At 45.3% G+C, this 26,638-nt stretch overlaps 1 protein-coding gene and 1 pseudogene across 3 annotated transcripts in view; one reads left to right on the plus strand and one right to left on the minus strand.

Moving 5' to 3' along the window:
• LOC308319383 (desmocollin 2-like protein) overlaps positions 1–26,638 on the plus strand; it is a 279,749-nt gene that overhangs the window by 183,368 nt on the left and 69,743 nt on the right. The window lies entirely within an intron of this gene.
• Positions 850–26,284, minus strand: LOC308320279 (leucine-rich PPR motif-containing protein, mitochondrial-like; annotated as a pseudogene). Its single transcript has 2 exons — positions 26,079–26,284; positions 850–2,310 (listed from the first exon to the last, which is right to left on the minus strand). The product of its transcript is annotated as a leucine-rich PPR motif-containing protein, mitochondrial-like (transcript).

Here is a 26,638-nt window from a genome sequence, read left to right on the forward strand (position 1 = left end):
CAGACTGTGGAACGCACTGCCAGTGCACATTAGGGTAGTCCCATCCGTCCCCCTATTTAAGTCTCGTCTGAAAACCCACCTTTATACAGAGTGTTTTTTAACTACTTAATTAGCCAATTGTACATACATGCTTGCTATTGTTTTGTGTGCCATTATAATTAAATTTTGTTACTGTGTGTTTTTAATCTTGTTCTGTGCAGCACTTTGGAACTATGTTTTGAAAAGCGCTATACAAATAAAGTTCATATCATATCATCGCCGCCTCTGTGCCATCAAAGAAATATGCCTAAACTAAAAATGCCATCTGGGACAAGGAATAGGAGATACAGGCGATTGAAAGAAATAGTATGAGTTGTTTGAAAACAGCTCCTACGGGTTTGCCCTCCTCTTTCAGTTGAGCCAGGTTCTTCTCCAGCATCAAAACCTTTCCCTCAACACCCGGTGACTCTGTCACAAGGGTCCACCAGAAACGGCACATCCTTGATGAGATCTTCGAGATTGAAGGAAGCCAGGATGTTCCTGATGCCTCTGTAGATGTTATATGGGATGACGATGTTCTGTAACTTGAGCCTGTGAAAGTATTGTCTCAGTTTCTCTTCCTGTGCGTGTAAATCCCGCTCCCCCATGGAATCGATCAAGTGGTACACAGAAAGAAGGATACAGCCCTCAGCAGGAGTGGAGTTTTCCCTGCAGAAGCGTGGGTCGTTGTACAGGAACTCTGTAATCTTCACCATGTTCTCCACATTGTCAGACTTTTTGAATCCAGCGACGAGACTGCCTCGGAAAGAAGTGAGGTCCATCGCAGGGCATGAGGGAACTGACAACGTGGCGTAGAGTGCAGCCAGGTCACTAGCAGTGAATGAGCGAACCTCTGAAGAGCGAAAGCCTTCCGACTGCAGGGACTCCTCCTCTAGGGCCCAGCGTGCGGTCTCCTTGTCGGGGGAAGACCGGGAGGATGTATTTGGAGAACGTCTCCGCATCAGCAGGCACTCCCAGCTCCTGCATGCTTTTCAACACGTCCAACACACCTGCAGTGTTGCTGTCCTTCACATGGTGCACAAGGAGGGGCCAAAAACAGTGAGGCCTTAATGGTAGATCCTGCTCCTTCACTGGCCTTCATCAGTTCATGTGAAAAACCTGTATTTTTGTCCTCCAGTGCACATGACAGTGAAGAACAGCGGCGATGCTTGTAGATTGGCATCCTGGGGCTCTTTGCAGTAACCAACAATCTTCTCCACAGGCGTCTCCATGTTGACACAGTGTCTGAGGAAGAAGTTGCCCAGGTCGGGGCTGTCAGAGTTCACATTGTAAGCCTGCAGGGTGGGCAATGAACCAGCTCTGGGAGGTGCTGCTGGTGTCCAGCCATGGCCAAAGAGAAGATCACCTGCATAATGTCCCTGTCCATGAGACTGCTGTCTGCAGCCTCCACTGTCTCCATTGTCTTTTTTATATTCTCCATATCTCCCTTGTCAGCATATACTGTATGCAGTGAGCAGTGCCACGTAAGTGTCTGGACCGGTTTCGATACCCGCTCCACGCATCACATGAAGGACGTTCACAGCACTTTCCATGTCGTCCGCTTTGGCGTGGCCCGTTAACAGGGAGTTGAACACAGCTTCAGTGATGGGCAGGTCTTTGCTATTCATGAAACCGATGGTGCTGGCTCCGTTAATGTCTCCATTTTGGCAATACTCTGCGATAAGTCTCTGATAGGTCACTCTGTTGGGCGTAACATTAGCAGCTTCCATCTTGGCTAGGAACTTAGTGGGGGAGAACTTGAACTCGTTCTGCAGATAAACCTTCAGCAAGGTGTTGTAGTGGCTGGAATCATACGATGCTCCCAGCTCCTGTAGCCTGTCCCAGACGTGGTGCGCGAGGTCTGTGCACTCTGCCAACAACATCTCTGGCATCAGAGAGCCACAGCTACGCAACAGCAGTAGAGCCTGGTTACCACTAGGTTAGCCTGCCCTGCAAATGTCGTGGAAGATGCGGCGCAACAAGTTCTTGGTGATGCGTCCCGTCCTCCTCACAGAGTTGTCCAACTTGGCCAGGGCCCAATCAAACTGCTGTGCCTGCTTGGAACGCACCCCCAGGCTGGCCTCTGCTCTGTAGAGACCGTGTAGCCTTGCATGGTCCCTGATGACGCACAGGGCCTGGGCGTAATTCCCACACCGGAGGCGACCCGCCTGGTACACGGCCCGGTTATTCGGCCACCGACAGCTCCGCCATACAGCCGGCCGAGCGGCAGCCCATTTCGCTTGGTTCCGATGATCTGAAGCGACCCAGAAGGTGAGAATCTGAGGAGCCGGGCTGATCTCAAGAGCGCAACCATGTTTTTTCAGTAGAGGTGTTCCGTCAGAAGATATTATAACCTAGCAGATATAAGACTTCTGGTGCAGGACGATCTCTTCAAAGATCACACCCATGTGAAGTGAGGGGGCGCTCTTATCATCATACATCATCTCACGCTCCGGCCAATCACAATTTGCGTCCACACCTTTGTCTTCAATGTTTGTGTTTGCACACTTTTGTCTTCAATGTTTGTGTTTACACAAACACAGATAGCTGGGCATAGGAGGGGTTATAGCGCATCTCAAAGTCAGAGTATGATGCAGAGGGGAGCGTAGTATCAATAACCATATAGGGCTTGGCTGAATGCTTGTCACCAGGATGATGCCAGTCGGCTAGATGCTTGTCACCTTGACAGTCATCTATCCACATTAGCTCTGGTCGAGCAATATCCATATATGGAGTTCTACATTGGCATGATGTCAGCAGTAAATGTCTCTGTCGTCTCCATATATGGAGCTCTATCTCTAGATCAGCCAGGTCCAAATATTAGTAGAGGCCCCAGGAGGGGTCCACGTGCACCCCCCCCCCCCCCCCCCCCCCCCGCTTTTATTTTGAGTAAACACAAACATTAATGCTATTGATAATGAATGGCCTGTTTTACGTCATTGTCCCAACACACGCATTACATGCCATTGAAAATGAATGGCCATTATTGAGGGTTTGTGTAAAACATTGCATATACACAAACATTGAAGACGAAGGTGTTTATAATATTATATTATATTATAATTATAATATTATAATAAGAGTGCCCCTCACTTCACATTGTTTGATTGTTTTGTCTAGTTTGGATTTTTGAGGGGCGCTGTTAAACAAACAGGTTTAATGTTTGTCTTTAGTTCAATGTTTGTTTTGTAAACGCCATTGACAATGAAGGGAACATTTGTCATATTGTCTCTTTATTGTTAATAGCGTTTAATGTTTGTGTTGGCACCGTTTGTTTTACATCACCATTACATCACCTAATGAACATGAGTTAGACTTTAATATATTAGCGCCCCTCACTTCACACGGGTGTGATTTTTGACATCCATAGGACCTCTAATATACAGATTATGATGATTTTTTTATATTGGGGGACCATACCCCCAATATTGCCTTAGATCCTATTATCTAAGGCAATACTGTACATTTTTCATTATGCTTTATGTAACAGGTAACATGTCAAACTAGGGGTTTTTCATGATTCTGAATCCATTCCAAGCATTAGTTTTGCACACAAAAACACTATTTGGGCTAAAAACGGCCATAATGTGCCCAAAGCTGACCTAAAAAAAATATATTTGCTGTTTACACACCATTATAATGTTCTTATTTTGATCTGAAGACTCAGAATATGTATGACACTGATTTACTGCCACACTGTGGCACATTATGAGTTCAACTGGTATATATACTAGTGGTTCTCAAAGCTCTTATTTGCCAGGACCATTACAATACTTGCTCTTGAGGTGCTGTGGCTTGTACTTATGTGTGTAGTAGTACCAGACGTTTCCAGCAGGGGGGAGTGTTGCTTCATCAGATTCCACCAAGCATGGAGACAGTGGATGATGTGGTTAGAGTCTGCCTCCACCAGGGGGGAGTATTGCTGCATCCTATTCCTACAGCATGGTGTTGTTACAGTATGGGCCTGAGCATTTAACAAACCTTAAAGCCTGACACTTTTTATGAATGTAAAAAGTATTAATTAAGTATTTTGTATTAACGTCATACTTACAGCGTCACACACAAAAGCATCAGAAATAGCAGATCTTGAAGCTCAAAACGTGGCACGAAGCGACACATTTTTAGCTTGTAGATCTGGCTACTTAATTTTGAATCGTGAAAAGTAACAGTTTTGGTGTGAGGTTTCCCCCTGGCAGAGACACCGTTGACACCTTGTATCTCCGTGACTCAATTCACTTTTTATATTAGTAGGCTACATTTACTCGAGTATACATAGCTGGTACAAAGCAGGAGAAAACAAGACATGACTCAAGTCCATTCTCTTGCATATTGTACCTGTCAGTGGGTCTTTCTGTCGGCAGTAGGCAGTCTCTAGTCACGGTGGGGGAGAGGAGAGCAGGCTAAGGGCCGGTTCATACTCCTATTTTAGAGCCGAATAAAAGTCGGTTCGGCTCTGTAGAGCCTACAATGTGACGTCATTTGAGGTTCGTCACTACAGCGCCGAAACAGCGAACAACGAAGTGAACGTGTGTGCGTTCACTTTGATGTTGAAAGTGTGCCCGCCTCAGCAGAATCTCATCTGATGCACCACTGCTGCGCGCTCAGCATTAGACACACACTCATGCACGCATGCACACACATGCATGCACACACACACACACACACACGCACACACACAGTCGCACACGCACGCAGGCTAATTAAAGATTATGCTCGGTTTTAGTTGGAAACATACTTGATAATTGTTGGTTAATGGAGCGCAGGTTCCCTGATGCTGCAGTTTGATTGCAGAGATTTCATTATCCATCTTTTCAGATTAAAAAAACAAGCAGACGAAAAGGGAAAAAAAATACGGAAAACAATTACTAAAAGCTATATTTCTCCCCAGGACCTTTTTGTGTTATCCTTTTATCTCAAATGTCTGACTGTACACATGCTGTTTGCATGTCTGAATAATACTGTATTCAATCAATCAAAACACGTTTACAAAATAATAGGGCCATCCATCCCAGTAGTGAATTACATACCTCAATGTAGAGAGAGAGAGAGAGAGAGGGGATCATTGTGAAGCGTTAGAACAGCATAGTGTTCTGGTGTCGCTCGTTCAGAATAAATCCTCTTTGAACTAAAAGTTGTTTATGACGTCATTGTATTAACATTCCACTGATTGACGTTGTGTTGCAATGAGGAAACTCTGCTCACTAATACAGATTGCGTATAGTATCTTTCCCAACACGGCAATTATTCCAAATGAATAAGTCATTTGTTGTTGTTTCCCCCTGTTCATAAATCCCCCCCCCCTGAAGCTATGCATAAGCTGAAATGCAACAGGTGGAGGTCTAACGAGGCTTCACATTATGATTGGCTGTCATGTGTTATTTGCTTCGATGGTGTCTTACACGCTCACAGTGATTAGTCGTGGCAGACTCCAAACACGACGGAAGAGAGTTCATTCTCCTCGCTAAATAACCCATTCTGAACGGGAGCCCATTTTTGGTGTTATAGCATCACGTTATGCTTTAGCTATTGAAAAATAGCAGATCTACAAGCTCATAGCGCGCTACGAGCTTGTAGGTCTGCCATTTTTGAAGAATCGAAGAACGACTGACATTTTTAGAATCTGATCTCAGGTCAGAATGGGTTAATCAGACCAGTGTGTGTCCAGTGGAAACCTCGTATGAATCTGATCTCAGGTCAGAATGGGATAACAGTGGTGGAAAGTATAACCGAGTACATTTACTCAAGTCCTGTGCTTTTTTTTTTTTTTGGGTACATTTTGGGTAACTTTTACTTTACTATTTATTTTTGGTACATTTCCATTATTCGATACGGCTTCTACGGCAGAGGTAAACATCGTGCTTTTCACTCCAGCACAATCATTTGAAAACTTCAATCGATTTAGTTTGTTATTATTATTATAACACAACATATATATTTTTTTACCAATCAAGCCATATTTCATACCTAGATAGGCTATTCGAAAATAGCAGATTGATTCATTGATTGATTGATTGAATACTTTATTGGCATGAAAAGTAATCAGTACAGGGTACGGTCAAACATAAATGTAATCAGTACAGGGTAGGCGTTACGTTTGTAACGCGTCATGGTTGTAACATGCACGTTATCTCTTGATTGGTCAACGCCATCATGACGCCATCGCGTCAGTATCAGGGGGGCAGTCAGACGGATATTTTGTGAAGCCACTAAGGAAATGAAAGTTCATATAATGGCCTGTTGTGGCGCTGTCATTGGGCTCAAAAAAACCCATAGCCCCATAGAAGTCCATGTATTTGGGCCCAACTTCACCTAGACTGTATTACCTTAATAAACATGGTCATGAATACTTTTTGCTTCCAGTCACTAGTTTAAAGTCTCATTTCTAATGTCATAATATTCTTTTTGGAAAATGATGGTCCCATTTATTAAAAAAATGACCATGAAGTCGCGCATGTTCTGAGGGGCGTGGCTACCGTTACAGTCTATGAACGGGATCCCCCACCCACTCGAGTCAAAATAAAAACCAACGAAGAAGAAGGGGGAAGTCCCGCCTCGTTGTCTGGGCCAGCCAATGGGCCAGCTGGCCTGAACTGGGCCAAAACGGATCTAGAAAGATGGCGACTTCCATTGCAAGGACTGACAGGCTTCATTTTACGTTCACGTTAGACCCGCGGAACGCTTTGTCCATATTTTTTACAGTCTATGGTCAGTATGTGTACAGCAACGTGCTCTACGTGCCCAGCCAGTTTGAAGTGTTTAACTTCTTCCTACTGGGAATTATTGGCGAAAAAGGCGTACAATTGTACACCTGGAGTGTCTGTGGGCTACAATTCTTTTCTTTGATGTTGGGGAGTAAAAATCCACGCAATTGACGTTCATTCTGGTCTGTAAGCAATGCCAAAAACTTTCAAAAGTGGGTCAATTGTAACACACGCCATACCATTAAATACCCTTATATGTCATATTTACATATTTGACATATTGGCCAATATTATGTTCATTCAGCTGTCTTTCATTACAGAGTGTATTCTAAATTAGTTTAGGGTTGTATAACACTAGAATTATTTGATCTAAGGGGGAAAAGAGGTTGATTTACCCACCCGTGGCGCCGGGCCTGCAAATCCAAAAGTAGTGTGAATATTTCCACAGCCTAATTGCTCTAGAAATCTGTCAATCTTTGTCAGAGCAAACGTTTTGAACTCAGATCTTTGCGTATATATAACAATATATTTTGACATGGGGGTCGGAGGCCAAATACAGATAATTCTGGGGGTCCTTGGTTGAGCACTACTGACATAGAAACATAGGGTTTTTCTGAAAACTGTCATGATTTAGAAGACTTTTTTTAGAATCGGTCTAAAACAGAATAAATGCAGGGTAGTCCTTCAGATCTAGCGTTGCTGAATGTAAAAGCGTCCCCCCCCCCTGTTGCTTTAAGAGGATGTCAGCCTCTGTTAACTCATTAGGACCTGGAACGCGTCTCTGTCACGTTATAGTTTTTAACCACTTTTATTAACCATTATTTTAAACTTTAGCTGTTGAAAAAAAGCTTGCGCGCGCCTCTGCACTGTGCTCGTGCACAAGCTTGTATATCTGCTTTTTTTTAAATTAATACAAAAATCACAATCATAGGGGCACGATGGCACAGTTGGTAGTGCTGTCGCCTCACAGCTAGAAGGTCCTGGGTTCGATTCCCGCTCGGGACGCTGTGGGCGCTGGCCGTGTGTGTTTCCGCGTCATCAGTGCCCATACCCGAGGCGGGGTTGGCGAAAGGGCCTTTCTGTGTGGAGTTTGCATGTTCTCCCCGTGTCCCCTAGGGTAGGTATCCTCACGCCGGGGCGCCTGATGGAGGGGAAAGGAACTGGTTGGAATAATGTGTTCCTTCCAAGCGCTACGTCCAACCAGGGAAACTCCCCCCTAGCTGTCAGGTGTAAATAGGAGCAACTTGGACACTCATACATGAAGGAAGCATGAGTTAAAGTCCGTTGCTCTCCCCAGGTTGGCGGAGGGTGTGTAGAGCCCAGGATCAGACAGACAGACAGACAGAGCGAGCGCACATAGGAGCGGCTGCATGCACCACTCAAACATTGTGAAAATGTGGCGCAAATCTTTCAATATAGGCCTATATATAGCGAACGTTTTTAACTCAAATCTGTGCTTCCCTCATGGATCAACATAATATTCAGATGGGGGGGGGGGGGAGGTCTGGTGTGCCAAATACATAATATTTGGGGGTCCTTGACATGAGAAGGTTTGAAAACATATAGAAACACTTTTTTTTCTCTTCTCCAGGAAACCGTATAGGATTTAGAAGACATTTTGTAGAATTGCGGTTCCTCAAGTCTTAATGGGTTAAAACTTAAAAGTTAATGACTTCATTTCAGAGATAACTGCCATTATGCAAATTACCACGGGCCTCATGGAAGGAAGGCCTGTGAAATATAAAAGAGAGAGAGAGAGAGAATGTGTGAGAGAGAGAAAGAATGTGTGTGTGTGTGTGTGTGTGTGTGTGTGTGTGTGTGTGTGTGTGAGAGAGAGAGAGAGAGAGAGAGAGAGAGAGAGAGAGAGAGAGAGAGAGAGAGAGAGAGAGCGCAGGGATTTCATCCTCCCCCACCGCTCACCGTACCGGAAACAGAATGAAACAAGCCTCAGAGTTGAAGATGTCGTTTTTGATCTCTCTCTCTCTCTCTCTCTCTCTCTCTCTCTCTCTAAAAGTAAAAGTATCATCAATACTTCAATGTAGAAAAGTATGCTGTTGCAAGGTCTAGAATTCAAAATGTACTATTTAAACAACCCAACCATATTTCCTTGAAGTGGTCAGGACTTGGGCTGCAGCATTCTGAACGATAGTTACATCTTCTACAGTATAGGCGTTAAGGATGGATTTGGAGAGTCAATTATCTCCGCTTTGATTTTGGTGCGGATCTGTTCAATTGGACCCGTGAAGACCTCTATAGTCAGGAGTGCAGGGAGTGGCAATAATTGAGGCGTGAATAAATGAACAGTTGGTAGTGCTGTCGCCTCACAGCTATAAGGTCCTGGGTTCGATTCCCGCTCGGGACGCTATGGGTGCTGGCGGCGTGTTTCCTCCTCCGCGTCATCAGTGCCCATACCCAAAGGTGGGGTTGGCGAAAGGGCCTTTCTGTGTGGAGTTTGCATGTTCTCCCCGTGTCCCCTAGGGTAGGTACCCTCACAAAAATCATGCAGTAATCCTGGTCACTAAACTAGCCAGCCGGGGCGCCTGATGGAGGGGAAAGGAACTGGTTGGAATAATGTGTCCATGTGTGGAATAACGTCCAACCAGGGAAACTCCCCCCTGTCAGCTGTAAAAGGAGCAACTTGGACACTCAGGCATGAAGGAAGCATGAGTTCAAGTCCGTTGCTCTCCCCATGTCCCCCATATCAAACCACTGTCCCTGGTCACATATGGGGACTAGGTTGGTGGAGGGTGTGTAGAGCCCAGGATCACATTCGATGTTTGACACAGGGGTGAAAAATGGGTTACAAAATCGTGGGATGAAAAATATATTAAAGGAAGGGCTTGATTTTGACGATATTTCTAAGGCGGCAGAACGACAATTGAATGACCTTATTTTTGTGGCCTTTGAGGTGGAGGATGACACAGAGGTTCCTCACAGAAGGGCTTTGCGTTTTGGGACAATGACCTTTTATTTCTTTCCGGTGGTGGTTAAGAAAACCCCTCCCTCCTCCCAGCCCCTGTTTTTTCTAAATTATTTCCCACAACCAAAACTGAACCCTGGCTTTGTGTGGCTTAGCAACAGGCGAGCTTGCACGGGGGCGTGCACTTATAGGCTATACGTGCGCACGTGGGCGACCAGACCGTAGCATTTAATACACAGTATTAAGTATAATACGTGCATGTGTACAGCAACAAACCTCGTTTCACGTGCACTGAAATAAGATCAGAGCAGCACGCACGCACGCACTCAGGCACGCACGCACGCACACACACACACACACACACACACACACACACACACACACACACACACACACACACACACACACCTAATGTACCACAAAATACTTTATCAAATCCTCCCCTGGCGGTTCGGTGTGCCGTCTCGAGGGAGCTGCTCTCTCGCTCTCTTCAACTTTTTCTCACACACAAACGCACACGCGTGCGCACGCACACACACACACACACACACACACACCCCTCCACTAAATGGAGGCGGAGAGAGGCGATGAATAACCCCCTGTGAAACCCCCGAAGAGCAAAACAACTCAACGGAATAGTATGGAGGGACACACACACACACACACACACACACACACACACACACACACACACACAATACAGTGGTTATGTTTAGTTCATAATGCAAGAAAGTTAACATGCACCTCGTAATGCACCCTCCCCGCACGTAAAAAAAAAAAAGAAAAACGAATGCCTGTAAGGATTATTTCCCGCGGGCTCCCGACGGGCCCAATTAGGAGTTTTTTTTCTTCCCTTTTTCGTCTCTCATATATAACATCGTCTTTTAAATTCAAACGAGTGCCTGCCTGGGCAAAAGCCCCATGCTCCAGCATGAAGAAAGCATTTTGTCGTGTCCCGTCCCCCCCCCCCCCCTCCCCCTGAGGCGTTCATCTTTACTCTATACAATACGAAGGCCCGGAGGCCATGAAAGGACAAAACCAACGCTCTCTGCCCGGCCGGGAGCCTCGTGTGTGTGTGTCTGTGTGCAACAATGGAGAGGGATGGAGAGCCATGGCTGCATGCTGCAGGGCCATGCTGGGGAGGGGGGCCTGCGTGCGTTGGTATATAAGCTTAACACACAGCGTGCCAAGGACTCCCGCAATACTGAGAATCACACAGCATACCTCAAAAGAAAGCGTGACTTGTCCAATTTAGAGTAAGTGATTTCACTTAATTTAAATATCACTTCTTTTTTTGTTTTGTTGTGATAATCCTCTCTACTATAGAGTGTGCTGACCATATAAGGAGTTCCTCCCTGTCCCCAGTTAACCCCATGGGGGTCAAAAAACCGTAGGTTTCGTTTTTGACTCTCTATCCTGATTGGACGAAGGCTTAGGTCCCACAGCCAAAAACGAAAACGAAAGGTTTCTTGAGTGAAATCACTTACTCTACCTTTAAAAAAACCAATTGATTTTACCATCTTCCATTCTGGAGATATGTATACCTTTATGTAACACCTGCTTTTGTAGTAGCGTACTCTTCTTGAACAGAAAGCCTAATTTGGAGCGGTTTCATGTCAGACGCTGTGTATCGTTCCAACTCGGCTATAGCCGAGTTCGCCTGCTGTTTTTTTCCTCCGAGGTGGAAAGACTGTTGTGACGGCGGTTATAGTGTTGCTGCCAAGCCTGCCCACCTCTCGTAATACAACACAGCGCATTTGAAATGTTCCATCTGACCGGCGTTGATCGTCACGATAAAGAAATAACCGCTCGCAGAGGGACGATACAATCCGTGAGTTCTTCTGTTTGAGTATGAAACCAAGAGAGAGAAATCAGATGAGAGGTGCACCCCAGTGCACCCAGACGAACGATCGGCTTGTTATGCAGCGATTCTGTTGACCTGAGTTGCACGGGAGTATCCGAGCCGCCATTACGTGACAACACGCCAACCTTCTCCCGTCCTGTTTCCAGGAAGGGAGGGGGAGAGGCATTTTCTTTTCTTTTTTTGGGGGGGGGGGATCACGTGTTCGGAGTGTTGTGCAATGGATCAGGACTGCTTGAGGTCTTGTCCGGGTGTGTGTAGAAAGGCGATTGAAAGTAATCAATACAAACATGCGATAAACGTGGAAATCCCTTTCCCGCATTAAGTGTGTTAAGATCAATTTTTTACTTTGTTCCATGGCCGTGGGAGACCGCCGTGGGACAAAGCATATACAGTAACAGTACAAGTGTTTTTCATGCATTTTAGCCCATTTAGACCTGAGGCCGATTCTAAAAAGAAAGTCTTCAAAATCCTGACAGTTTTCTTGAAAAGCCCCATGTTTCTATGTCAGTGGTGCTCAAACCTTTTTCACGTCAAGGACCCCCAGAATTATCTCTTTTAGGCCCCCCCCCATCTGAAAATATGTTGTTCCAGGGACCACCCGGCAGAAGCAAAGACTCAAGTTAAAAACGTTGGCTCTGGGCCTGGGGCCGTGCGGCTCAGCGGTCCAGGCACCTTGGCTGGTTAATCCAGTCTGGCAGCGTGCGACTCCCGATTCCGATGGCCTTCACTGCAACATGTCTCGCGCCACTCGGTGGCGCGCTATGAGCTTGTAGATAATATGCTATTTTTCAATAGCTAAAGCATAGCGTATAATGCTAATAACGCCAAAAGGGGTTAGACCACCTGCAGGCATGCCTCGGATATTCTCCTGGCGCCATAGCCGCTTCCAGCCTCCCACACGTTTACACACATACTCATGTATGTATGTAATGTATGTGTGTAGCCTATGTATGCGCCATATGTGGCCAATTAGGTGTGTGGAGTGCTACCCGCGCTCCAACACAAAGAAAGATCTGATGGAATATAATGGCTATACAAAGGAAAGGCTGGAGGGCTTGGACATGGACTCTTACTGTACATAGTGTGTGTGTGTGTGTGTGTGTGTGTGTGTGTGTGTGTGTGTGTGTGTGTGGGGGGGTGGGGGGAGTACTCCATTGTTTTACTTAAGTAAAAGTATTGATAATGTCATCTATGGTGACACCAGGTGTCCCCTCTTTGCGTGGGAGACAGTCTCTCATTTCCAAGACCTTTCAGGCGTGTCCCACAGATTGAGACACCCCCACATTGTGACTCATGGCAGGCATCGGTGTTCAAATGCCCCGAATAGTTATATCCCCTGATAGTTGCTCTCGTTGTCTCTTTTCCCACGGGATGTGTAAAAGATACCATGATAAATAGAGGATTGATGATATACACACAGCTGCCACCTTGCCAGCAAAGTGCTAACTACTAGGTGACAACTTCCCATTGACAGCCCATTGATCCAAACAGAAAAAGTCCTATCGGATGGTATTAAAACAACGTCAAACTCACCAACATTGCAGCTGTACGAAAAGCTTGAATTGTCCTCTTACTATATGTGCAAAGTGTTCACCGTAGACATGTTATGAGCTCCTGCCTGTCAATAGCATATACATTCCTTGCAGATGATTATTTTCCTAAGTGAGTATGGAAGCGCTCGTTATCACTAAAGCAACCGCCTGCTGCCTCCTGCATTATGTGCAAATTAAAAACAGTGTGGTATACGCATGGGCCGTTGAGTGATAGTCAACGAGCGCTCCCAAACTCCATCACTTGCAAGGAATTTCTTGACAGAAAGTAGCTCATAACATGTCTGATTTTTATGAAACAAACACATTGCAGATATAGAAAGAGGATAATCCAAGCTTAACGTACAGCTGCAATGCTGGCGTTGTGGTGAAATTGGTGACCTGCTGAAATGTGTGACAATCGTGTAGACCAGGGATACTCAACCTCAGGCCCGCGGGACCATTATGACTGGCCCACCAATGAAAATCTAAAAAAAAGAAAAAAAAAAAAATCTGGAAAATGAAATAAAAATAAATCAATCTGAATGAAGTCATCTTTAATTACATTATTATAAGTAATACTATTAGAGTTGTACTATTACTCGAACGAAAATAAAAGCTTGGGGGGGGGGGGGGGAGATGCAATGCAAATGAAAGACATATACTGTCTATCCCTATTCCCTGACATAATTTTATAGCTAAACGGACAGAATTCTATTTTATTTGAATGATGAAACCCAGCTGCCATTAATAGTTGGAAATGGAAATGGAAATTGCGGAAATTGCGGAAATTGTAATTGCGGAAATGGTGGAAATGGAAATTGCGGAAATTGCGGAAATGGAAATTGCGGAAATTGCGGAAATTGCGGAAATGGTAATTGCGGAAATTGCGGAAATGGTGGAAATGGAAATTGCGGAAATTGCGGAAATTGCGGAAATTGCACTTCACTTCACTTATAGCTATCTATTTTCAGGTAGATTGTTTTATTTTACTCAGTCAGCCATATCACTACTCATTTTTTTTCATGAAAAAGGTCATAGCTGGGTAATCTATTTTCAGGCAAATTGTGTTTATTGTATTTTATTTTACTCAGCCATAACAATTTATTTTCTGTTAACCAACTTGCTGGCTGGCAGGCAGGCAGACAGCTACTCATAGACAGGCAGACAGACAGACAGCTACTCATGGAGAATTGGACAGGCAGGCAGTCAGACAGCTACTCATAGACAGGCAGACAGACAGCTACTCATGGAGAATTGGACAGGCAGGCAGACAGCTACTCATGGACAATTGGACAGACAGGAAGGCAGACAGCTACTCATAGACAGACAGACAGCTACTCATGGACAATTGGACAGGCAGGAAGGCAGACAGCTACTCATAGACAGACAGACAGCTACTCATAGACAATTGGGCAGGCAGGCAGACAGCTACTCATAGACAGACATACAGCTACTCATGGACAATTGGACAGGCAGGAAGGCAGACAGCTACTCATAGACAGGCAGACAGACAGCTACTCATGGACAATTAGGCAGGCATGCAGACAGCTACTCATAGACAGGCAGACAGACAGCTACTCATGGACAATTAGGCAGGCAGACAGCTACTCAGACAGGCAGACAGACAGCTACTCATGGACAATTGGACAGGCAGGCAGGCAGACAGACAGACAGCTACTCATAGACAGGCAGGCAGACAGCTACTCATAGACAGGCAGACAGTAAGACAGCTACTCATTGACAGACAGACAAATAACTACTCATGGACAGACAGACAGGCAGGCAGGCAGGCAGGCAAAGAGCTACTCATGTTATGTTATTATAACAGCTACTCATGTTATGTGCAATAATTTGTGCAGTTATGGAAACAGCTCTTTGTGTTTATGCAAGAAAATGTAACACATTTATTTATTTACATATTGTGTGCATGCACATTGTACTTTGATACATTTTGCGAAAATAAAGCAATTGAAAGAGAGAAGTTATCAAGTATCATTAATGTCGTAATTTTATCTACTGGCCCCTGGCCCCTTGACATTTTTGTAATGTGGCCCACAGGTAAATCTATTTGAGTATCCCTGGTGTAGACAATCACATAACGTCTAGTGTCCTAATGTAAGTCGTTGCAGTTCGTTTATTAGCAGAGTTCAACCTATAGCGGTATTTAGGCCATTGTATTTAAAGACCTCCATTGTACGTTGTGTGTGAAGTCCACAGGATGGTCACACATTTCGGCAGGTCACCAATTTCACCATAACACTGCCATGCTGGAGTGGGGTATTGGAATTTGGCTTTTGAGTTTTGAGGGTTTTTTTGGGTGGGGGGGGGTTCAATCATTTCAAACGGCCCGTGATAATGATGTCATGATTGACGGCTCTTAGGCTAAGTGGTTGACAAAAGCACACGCACACACGCAAATGCACGCACACACACGCACAGACACATGCACATACATAGACGCTCGCATGCACACACACACACACACACACACACACACACACACACAGAGGCATGTGAATACAACACTTATGCACATACGCATGTACAGGCGCACATACACGCACGCTAGGGCATTCACAAAAAAATCGGTGCATCGATTTCATTAACACAAGTCGATTCAGATTAGGATAAGTCGAAAGTTTTTTTTTTTTTTAATAAAAAAAATCAATTGTTTTCCCCATATTTTTTGCGTGCGTGTGTGTGCGTGTGTACATAATTCAAACTGTAGCATTGATTATTGTCACGGACAGGAGTCATTCTTTCACTTTGCATACTCGCCTATCAGTTTGCATATTGCATTCAGAACGCGCCCTTAATTAAGAACCTAACTGCAGCTGTGTATGTGGCTCTCAGCGGTGTCCCACTATTGACTGGTTTGAACTGTGCTGTGTCAGAGAATGAACAGGTAGAAGCGCGCAAACTTTATCCCCAAACGATATCCCTCCCACATCCGTGCTGGCTTATCGAGTTGTTGGTAGTTGCTGCTGGCTGCTGTAAATGTTAATATATAGACCTATGTCTTCTATATTGTGTTCTGAAGGTCAGGCTGCTGACTGCCACTAGTGTTAATGTTATATTTTGTATTGTGTTCAGGGGCCATTGTGCTGCTGCTGCTGCGCTGTGTGCCAATTATGCCCCCTCTCCTGTTGTGTTCTCTTTTCTGGTCTCGCACACTTGCGTGTGTGCCTGCACTGTTTAGTATTTACTGTCACAGTTTTATGTTTTGATAATCAGCGCTTTGCCAAATAGATGAGACAATACACTGTGTCATATTGGAGAGGCCATTGTGTGCGCAGTGCTTTGTTGTTTGACATGCTCCGTATTTGAGCGCATGCACCTCCACCCGCCCCTGTTAGAGTTCCCCCCCACCGTCATAAAACGATGCATCGACTTTACTGTCTGACAAGTCGACTTGGAAAAATCCCAAGTCGTTAATGCCCTAACGCACGCACGCACGCACGCACGCACGCACGCACGCACGCACGCACGCACACACACACACACACACACACACACACACACACACACACACACACACACACACACACACACACACACACTCTGAGAGGAGGAGGCAAGGGAAGGAGACAAGGGGAGGAGACGGGAGCTGTTGAGTCTGAGTGATTGTGATAAGAATGCAGACGGGAGGGGTGGTGGGGGGGGGGGTTCTTCAATTAGATTTATGGTTGGTCCAATCGCACAGCGGCGCTTAAGGTCACGATAGCATCGTGCTGAGACTGACTGCTAGCTGTTCTGCCAATCAACACATGCACGGCATTGCACGCACGCACGCACGCACACAGTACAAAGGCATACAAAATACAAAACTATACAAGCATATTATGCACAAATGTGTACGTGCAAATCCCATGCCTACGGACATATACACACCAATTAATCCACACGAAAACCACTTCAAAGAACACGCACGCACGCACACACACACACGCGCGCACGCAAGCATGCACGCACGCACGCACACACACGCACAGTAACCTGTTCCAAAGCCAACAGCTATAGCTGTAAAAGTCACCTCTGAAGTGATGATGTGATGTCTCAAACCGCCCCCCCCCCCCCCCCCCCCCTGTTGTGTAGACGTGTTAACGTGTGTACATACGGTGTACACTAGTATACAGCTGTAACGATGGAGCTATAATGGCTGCTCTCTCACTCTATAGAGAATAAAAAATGTTTCAAAACAAATGTGGTCTTCATGGTGCTATAGAGGTGATGATTGTGTTTCTTCCTCTCGTCTATATAGCTCCCCCTCGGGGGGTGTAAACAAATGCAGTGAACAGAAGAAAAAACAACAATGTTTGGATCCGTCTGAATACATGACTCTGTTGTCCCAAGTGCTGCAGCGGTTCTCAACCAGTGGTCCGGGGACCACCGGTGGGGCCTTGAGGGGGGGTTCCAGGTGGTCCCCGTGCAAGCATGCAGCTAAATGATGGAGAGTTAATCCATTCTGACCTGAGATCAGATTCATACGAGGTTTTCCACTGGACACACACTGGTCTGATTAACCCATTCGGACCTGAGATCAGATTCTAAAAATGTCAGTCGTTCTTTCGATTTTTCAAAAATAGCAGAGCTACAAGCTCGTAGCGCACCACTCGGTGGCGCGCTATGAGCTTGTAGATCTGCTATTTTTCAATAGCTAAAGCATAACATGATGCCAACACCAAAATGGGTTCCCGTTCAGAATGGGTTAATAACCAAATGGACCCAGCTTGTTATACTGTAGATCTTCAGCTCTTGAGAGTGTAACATTGATATTGAGAGCCTAAAACCACATGGTTTCACGGTTTTACGCTCTCGAGAGTTAAACATCCGCGCTACTTAATTCACAAGAAGTCTACACAATTACCGGCATATAATTAGGCCAAATGTAAAATTGTTATTTTTTGAGTATACAGTATAGTTTGCCTGTTATCTCTCCTAATTGGTCTAAAAAGAGTTGAGTCTTAAAAAGAGAAAAAAAGAGTGGCCGATATCATTGGCTATCATTGACTGATAGCCAAAGTGCTATAAATGTGCCTAATGGTACCAACATTAATATACAGCATGGATTTGTGGACAAAATCTGAAAATATGATAAAAATCGTCTGATATAGGCTAAATGTCATCAAATGGTGGTCCGTGGCTCAAACTTGCGTCATCATCTATGCTCACAAGCGGGCCCTGCATGGTGCACATGCAGTTTTTCTTTCTTTCATTCATTCATTCATTCATCCATCCATCCATCCATCCATCCATCCATCCATCCATCCATCCATCCATCCATCCATTAATTCATTCATATCCATTCGCCAAATTGGAAGAATTTGTCCATATTCTGCTATATATTCATTATAATATAATTCTTTACTTCCCCCCGGTTGCAATTCACCGTGCTGCCACTCGGGGGCACCGTTTACCTTCCATGCGGATCCCCGGTGAGTATAGGGGGGAGGATGTGTGGATGAATTAATTAGTGTTTAATTGGAACAGTAACGTGCTGCTGCGTGGCCAGTGGTCGTGGGGGAGGAGGAGTAAATATACAGGAATGCAGGCAAGGCAAATCTCAGCGTATCAGCCTATATATATAATATATATATAATATAATCTCTGTGTCGCTTTGAAACACCGTCTCAGTAGTAGGCTATATACGGCAGGAAGCGGCGTGGAGGGTCCATCGACGCGGCTGTGAGACATTATTGATAAGACGTCAGCGGTCCCGGGTTTAACCCATTTTGGGGGCGGGTACCCCTTTTGGTGTTTCATTAGAATATAACTTTAGCTATTGAAAAATAGCAGAACTACAAGCTACGAGCTTGTAGATCTGCAATTTCTTTTAAATAGTGAAAATGTTGCGCAGATCTTTGAATATATATTCTTTCAGGGCAAACATGTTTAACTCCAATCTTTGCTTCTGGGGGGGGGGGGGGGGGGGGGGGGGGGTCGCTGGAATAACATATTTTCAGACGGGGGTCGGGCGGCCAATTACATAATAATTTCTGGGGTCCTTGACATGAAATATTGAGAACCACTGACACATAGAAACATAGGTATATTTCAGAAAACGTTTAGGATTTAGAAGACATTTTTTTTTAATTTCGACATCAGGACTAAATGGTTTAAATTGTCGCTGTAGTACGCGCATTAGTGATGCATGCGCAGGGTCACGTTATTAGGTATTGTATTACCCGCGCCCACCCACCCGATCCGTTATCCCCCCCCCCCATCGTCCCACACACTCACACACACACACACGCACACACACGCCCAGACACACAGGTGCACGTGCGCGCAGCAAATGCATGCATTATTAATAGTATGATAGAACAATTGTGAGGACTGTGGGCTAAATATGCATGTTGTTCTAAGAGGTGGTTGTTGTTGTTGTTCCTAATAGCAGAAGAATATGATAATAGTTAAAGATGGATGAATGCAGAGGATATATATAATTTTACACACGCCCTACTCTCTCTCTCTCTCTCGCTCTCTCTGTTAACAGTTAACAGTTAACTTTATAACCAAAAATAGCCTTAAGCTATATGTGTAGGTCTTTTGCACTCACTCTCAGACGCACGCACATACAAAACACACACACGCATACGCACACGCACACGCACACACACACACACACACACACACACACACGCACGCACGCACGCACGCACGCACGCGCGCGCACGCACGCACGCACGCACACACACACACACACACACACACACACCCTACGTATATTGAGCCCCTCAAAAACTCCAGACTCGACTCGGACTCGACAGACTCGACTCATAATATATATATATATATATATTATAAATATATAAAAAATATTCTTCTCTCGTTTGATATCATTGAAAATGTGCTAGAACGCGTGTACACGTCCTATAGCACAAACTGATACACGATGGAGCCTTTCGTCATAACAACGTTAATTAAAACGGCAAAAGTAAACAGCTTGGCTCCAGTTCAGCCAACCAACAACCCATTTAGGCCTGACGTCGAAATAAATAACAATTCTTCTGAAAGAATATATATATTCAAAGTAGCAGACCTACAAGCTCGCAGTTAAAACACCGAAAGGGGCTCCTGCCCATAATGGGTTTATTTCACTTTGCATTTGTTTAATATGGCCAGCCTGACGCACGTCGTTACGCATTGGAACAATAAACCATGGGTTTGAGAGGCTGATTGATTGATTGATTGACTGTAAACTTACAGTATTATAATCTTTAATAGCCTATTTAAAGTTGTCACTTGTCACGACGATATAGCTGTATAGCTCTGGGTTTGGAACGTTGCACGGATAAGATGGATGAAAAATGTATTGTCATTGTTTATGTAAAATGTAAAAAGTGTCCTGTGCAGTCCATATATGGGCTGGGCTTCTTCGGGAAACATGACACTTAAATAAAGAATCAATCAATCAAATTGCACGCACGAGCGCACGCACGCACACACTCTACTGCCGCCCTGCCACTATACAGTGACATCAAAGGGTCTGTTCCACTCTCACCACTGCACGCACAACACACACACACAGTCACCACTTCACACATTAAACAAGGATCCAGGCTCCTCTCCAAAGTCCTGTCACATGCAATGTGCCGCCACACTGCCAGATATAGGCCCTAGCGTTCCGAAGTCACCACTTGTTTCATTCACTTTGTTTCAGTTTCAATCCCAGAAGCTCATGAGCAGGGCTATAACTAATCAGTGTTCATTTGGGGGTCCTTGACATGAAAAAGTTAGGGAACCACGGTTCCCAGAGGGCCACTATAGCCTCCTCCGACATCTAGCTTTTGAAGATTATACGTCATGCGGTTTAGCCAAGTCTACAGACTTTTAAATGTTTGTTTAGAGAGCACTTATGGCGTAAATTGAACGGCAGCTTGTTTGTTTAGGGCCCTGGATGATAACGTAAGACGCCATGTGGCCGATATACTGTATATACATGTAAATACATCCTGTGACCGATTCCGTTTCATACAGTGACAATAAAACACTGCATCTATGCCTCGTGGAGGGCGATGAGGATGAGGATTGTGTCTAGACTGTGAAGCCCAAAACACACCCGGTTTAGGGACTCCTTGGGACAACACTTCTTTATAAACCCATTTAGACCTGAGGACGATTCTACAAAATAACGCCTTTTTCCTGAAAAAACCCTACGTTTCTATGTTAGCGGTTCTCAAACGATTCTCACGGTTTTTCGAAAAATAGCAGATCTACAAGCTCGTAGCGCGGCAACCGAGTGCCGCGCTACGAGCTTGTAGATCTTCTATTTTCGAGTAGCGCTACAGTATAGCGTCACGGTTATTAAGATAATAGCCTAAAAAAAGCCTCAACACCACCGTCACGGGGTATGTTTGTGTAGAGGCATGGCAACATCAAAAGTAACCAAAATCACATCATCCGGCAAATCAGTGATACCGGAAATATTGTTTATAAAATCAGTAGAGAGTCTTGAATGTATGCTAGTAAAGAATGTAGTAGTACATATAGGGTTTGATGAAGTAGTCAACTAATTCAGATAGAGGAGCCAAAAAAAATAGGACGACCCGGGGGATCTTGATTTATGTATTTTAGGCAGTGTATTCATCACCGGGCAGGCTGGATGCTGACAATATTATAAGAAGCCATGTTCAGATTTAGTGATCCAGCCATTCTTTTTGGCATCCTCTAAAAAAAACACTGAGTTTTTGTTGAAACGAACCAGTGGGATCACTTTTCATTTTCTTGTAAACGGTCGTGTTTGACAATATTGAGACATACTGTAATCTCAGCTTCATATTTGTCTTTATCCTGAATGCAAATGCCACCTCCCTTATCTGCAGGTTTAATCACTATGTTTTTGTCATTAATGAGTTCATTCAATGCCGTCTTTTCATTGTCCGTTAGGTTTCTTTCAACATGACAAGGCTGATTAATCTCCTTCATGATATCTTGTTCAACCAATCTACAAAACGTGTTAATAGAGGCAATGGGTGTGTTTGGACAAAACGTGCTTTTTTTTTTGTCTGAAAGAGGTGGAGGCAGGTGTAGCACTATAGCGGTAGCGGTGGCACTCGGGTCTGTGTTGTTGGAAAATAATTGTTTTAATCTGTCTGAAACATTTAAAATAGGAAAGAAACTGACAAGAACACCCTTTTAATAACGGTTTCCATCCTACACCTCTAAAAAGAGGGCTTCCTGAAAGCCAATTTTACCGACTCAGAACAGTGTGCTCCTCTACTGAGGAGTATGTACAGAAAGCGGATGACATGACAGCTAGGTTCCTACAACGAGGTCACCCGGCTGAGTGGATCAAAAAAGCCTATATGACACGGCATTGGAACAATCTCGGGCAGACCTCCTCAAAATGAGTGAGAGACAAGAGAAAAAGTTTTCAGTCACTTGCATTACCACATTCTCTCCCCACTCGGGCGTCATAAAGCCGTTTTTTTTAATAAACACTGGCATGTCCTGACGTCCGACCCTGCTCTATAGCGCCTATCTTTTAACACAAACCCCCTTTTTGTAAATAAGCGAGGGCGCAAGATTAAAGATATGGTTGTTCATGCAGACCAAAGGCGTGCATGCATGCGCCTCTCTACAGGCCAGCCAGACACTGCTGGCCCCGCTACCCAACGGCAACTATACCGCTGTGGCAGTTGCGCTCAATGCAACAACACTTACAAAACTGATCATTTTTGCCACCCGCATTCAAGCAAAGTGTTTCCCATTAACCGTGTCATAACGTGCCGCTTCCACTCATGTCATTTATATGCTGTGCTGTCCTTGTGGTTTAGCCATAGCCCTGCTATTCATGTCAGTGGAAGATGCTCAGTGGCGTTTTGAAGCACCAAGAACAACCTTCTACTTCTTCGTTTTTTATTTATTTTTCTGCCCAAAATGCAGAAGTGCAAACGGACCCCAGCTGCACGGGGTGTCCTCAAGGCCCCCCAAGTGAGGCTCTTCAACGTTGAAGCACTGGGCCCCTAGTGGTAAGAGGAGGGACTGCAGGCGGACCCGTGGATTCATGACCGGGAAACCCCGTGCAGCTGCAGGGCTTTATAACATTGAGCGCTCGGTTGCACTTCTGGCATTTGACCACCAAAGTGTGGTGGTCAAATGCGGACGTAGACGTTCTGAGACGGTTCTTCCAGGGTGCTTCAAGACGCCACTGAGCAACTTCCACTGACATGAATAATTTGTTTATTTTATGAGGCGATCTAAAATCCCCCTCTGGGGATTACAATGCAAATAAAAAGTACATGAACCCGTGGATTTGCACCCGCTATTGACGTCAGACTTCGGTGCTCTAGATAAGAGCCTGGAACTAGACCTCCCGAAATCCGAGTATAGGGAAGCTTCCATTTCCGTCCACGGAAATATATATTTGTCACGCTGAAAAGGACCACACCGTATAGTGCTTTAGTTTATAGGCATAATTATGCGAGTGAAAATAAAGGCTAATTATCAACCTAGCTATGGGGTCCGCTGACGTCCCTTTTGTCTCGAGTACATCCCGAAGGCAGCCAAAAGGACAACAATCTCTTCACCAGCACGACGACGATCGTGTCATTGTCATGCAAATGAGCTTCAACGATGTGTGGCGAGAGAAAGTGTCACTGTGGCGGGTCACGATTGAGTCAGCATGCCGCGACATCACCGTACCGCGTGCGTGTGTCAGTGTGTGCACGCGCGTGCGTACGTGTAGCTGTGTCCCAAATGGCACATTGTCACTTTCCTTTGTCTAAATAGTTCCTCATATATTATTCATGTCCCTCCTCATGAATATGGAGCGCTTTGATGGCCTTAAGAAGACGATTTAAAGGAAGATGAAGTCAGATTTAAAAGCATTATTCATGAGTTTGGATTTCTGGCGAACAGACGGTGTTCGTTTGTTCACATGCAGGCACCTTCCTCTGCACGCACGCACGCACATTACACACACACGCACGCACGCACATGCACGCATGCGCACACGCACGCATGCACACGCACACATACACACACACACGGATACGCATACAAACACACACACACACACACACACACGCGCACACACACACACACACACACACACACACAGTATACTGCTATAGGGATGGCTGAGATTATGTCTGTTTAGGGACTATAACAGTGGTAATGATTTGTGTGTGTGTGTGTGCGTGCGTGCAACCCTGCGTGTGCGTGCGCATGCAGTCTTTAATGTTTGCGCCAGCGCGGTGTTCTGGGCCTGTAGCCACGCTGTGTTCAACAACGGGAAACAGCAGTGGTGCAAAAAGTACTCCCATTGTGTATACTTGAGTTGAAGTATCAATAGTGCAATATGGGAATAATACTCTATAAATACCAACAGTAGAAAGTAGGCTGCTCCTTGTGCAGAATGTCTCATTTCGGGTGTTTTCAAATGTACACAAAAATAATGATTGAAAATAGCAGATCTACAAGCTGCGTGACAACGCGTCGTGGACACACAATGTACAGAATGTGGTGTGGTTCAAGGTCAAAGTTCAGAGCGTTGTTTCTTGAGTCTCTGTCTGTGCGTATACGTCTGTAATGCACGTAACATGACACACACACACGCTCCATGCACACCCCCACAGGGAGTGCAGTGCCCGGAGTCGAGTCGGTCGGACCCACGGTTGTCCGGAGCCGCCACAAAAGGCCCCTGCCCGGACTCCTGACAGGGCCCCTGCCCAGGCTCCATATTATGGAGCTGGCCTGTTCTGACATCACAACACTGAGACACGACACAAAGAGAAAAATCTCCATATGGGCATAAAAGTGACACAGACCCTGACCCAGAATTAAATAAATAGCTTCACTCTTGTTTTCGACTCAATACTGCCCCCACCTGGGTGGGGGGGGGGGGTAGATTTTTTTAGCAATGAAGAGGAAACAGCGCCCCCCAAATGCCACTGACCACGGAACTGCATCTTTGAAGACCAAATTCTCAGATTGCTGTATATAGCTCTGCAAGACATTACTCTATATAAGCCATATCTCAAAAAACTAGTGGGTCAAACTGCACAACCAATATGTCAATTTGAAGCTATGATTCCCTGCTTTCATAATAATGACAAACGGAAATTAAAAAAAATCCAATGGCAGTCTCTCGATCAAATCTAGTCAAATATGGGTGGCACGGGTACACCGGGTATTGCATAGCCAGGTGGTGGTGCATCGATCTCCAACTTTACCATCGTAAACCGACTCGGTGCCCTATATACAGCCGGGCAGCGGTCCAGTCTCAAATAATTGCGATGAGAGGGGATTATGTAATAATTGTGACGGGCCTACTGTATATACCAAAACTCATGTTAGTAAATGAGGAGGTTCTTTTCGTCGTCGTGGTCGTCTCCCACAGAGCATGAAGGGGCAGGAAGATGAAAGGTTTTAATAAAACACTGGCCATACGCTGCACTCTTCTTTCTTTCCCCAGTGGGTTCCAGGACGTTTGGCCCATTTATAAAAGCCTCTCGAGACTCCTTTAACCCATTTTGGGGCGGGAACCCGTTTTGGTGTTAGCATCACGCTATGTATGCTTTAGCTATTGAAAAATAGAAGATCTACAAGCTCATAGCGCGCCACCGAGTAGCTTGTAGGTCTGCTATTTTTGAAAAATCGTGAAAATGTGCCTGGAATCGTTGAATAATATGTTCTTTCAGAGCGAGTTTTTAACTCAAATCATTGCTACTGAGAGGGTCCCTGCGGAACTACATATTTTCAGATGGGGGTCAGCAGCCAATGTCATAATATATTTGGGGTTCCTTGACATGAATATGTTTGAGAACAACTGACATAGAAACATGTTTATTTTCAGAAAAGACATTTTTTTTATTTCGACGTCAGGCCTAAATGGGTTAAAACACAGCCACTCATCATGATAATTATTAGCGAGAGTGGCCGTGTGCTTCAGCGCGTGTGTGACTGTGTGTGTATGGAGACACATAACCATGCATGGTTCTGTTGGAGGTACAGTATAAGCCCTATTCTGTGTATACTGTACTCTAGATAAAGACTTTGGTGCACGTTTGTGTAGGACGAAGATAGACAGTAGACACTATAAGCCTCCGCTGTCGTCCGTCGGCACGCTGGCCTGGATGATCACGCTGAGCGACGGCCTGCACAACTTCGTGGACGGCCTGGCCATCGGCGCCTCCTTCTCCACCTCCGTCTCGCCGGGCGCGGGCACCTCCGTGTGCCGTCCTTGTTCGAGGAGCTCCCGCACGAGCTGGGCGACTTTGCGGTCCTGCTCAACTTCCGGCATGAGCGTCTTCCGGGGCGATGCTCTTCAGCTTCCTGTCGGCCTGCTGCTGCTACCTGGGCCTGGGCTTCGGCATCCTGGTGGCGAGCAACAGCTTCTCGCCGGCGTGGATCTTCGGCCTGGCGGGCGGCATGTACCTCTACATCGTCACGCTGGCCGGCATGTTCCCCGGAGATGAGCGCGGTCATATATATATATATATATTTTTTTTTATGTATTATTAGATGAGTCTATATTGAACCTAATGTGTGTGTGTTGTTCTTTTCAGGTTCTTCACCAGTCCAGACTCTGCCCAGCGTGGGAAAGATGCACTGGCTAAAGAACTGGAGGAAGACCTGAGGACTACCATCACAGTTG

The sequence above is a fragment of the Protomyctophum bolini genome (genome assembly GCF_963924005.1).
Source record: "Protomyctophum bolini genome assembly, chromosome: 8".
Classification (NCBI taxonomy): Eukaryota; Metazoa; Chordata; class Actinopteri; order Myctophiformes; family Myctophidae; genus Protomyctophum; species Protomyctophum bolini.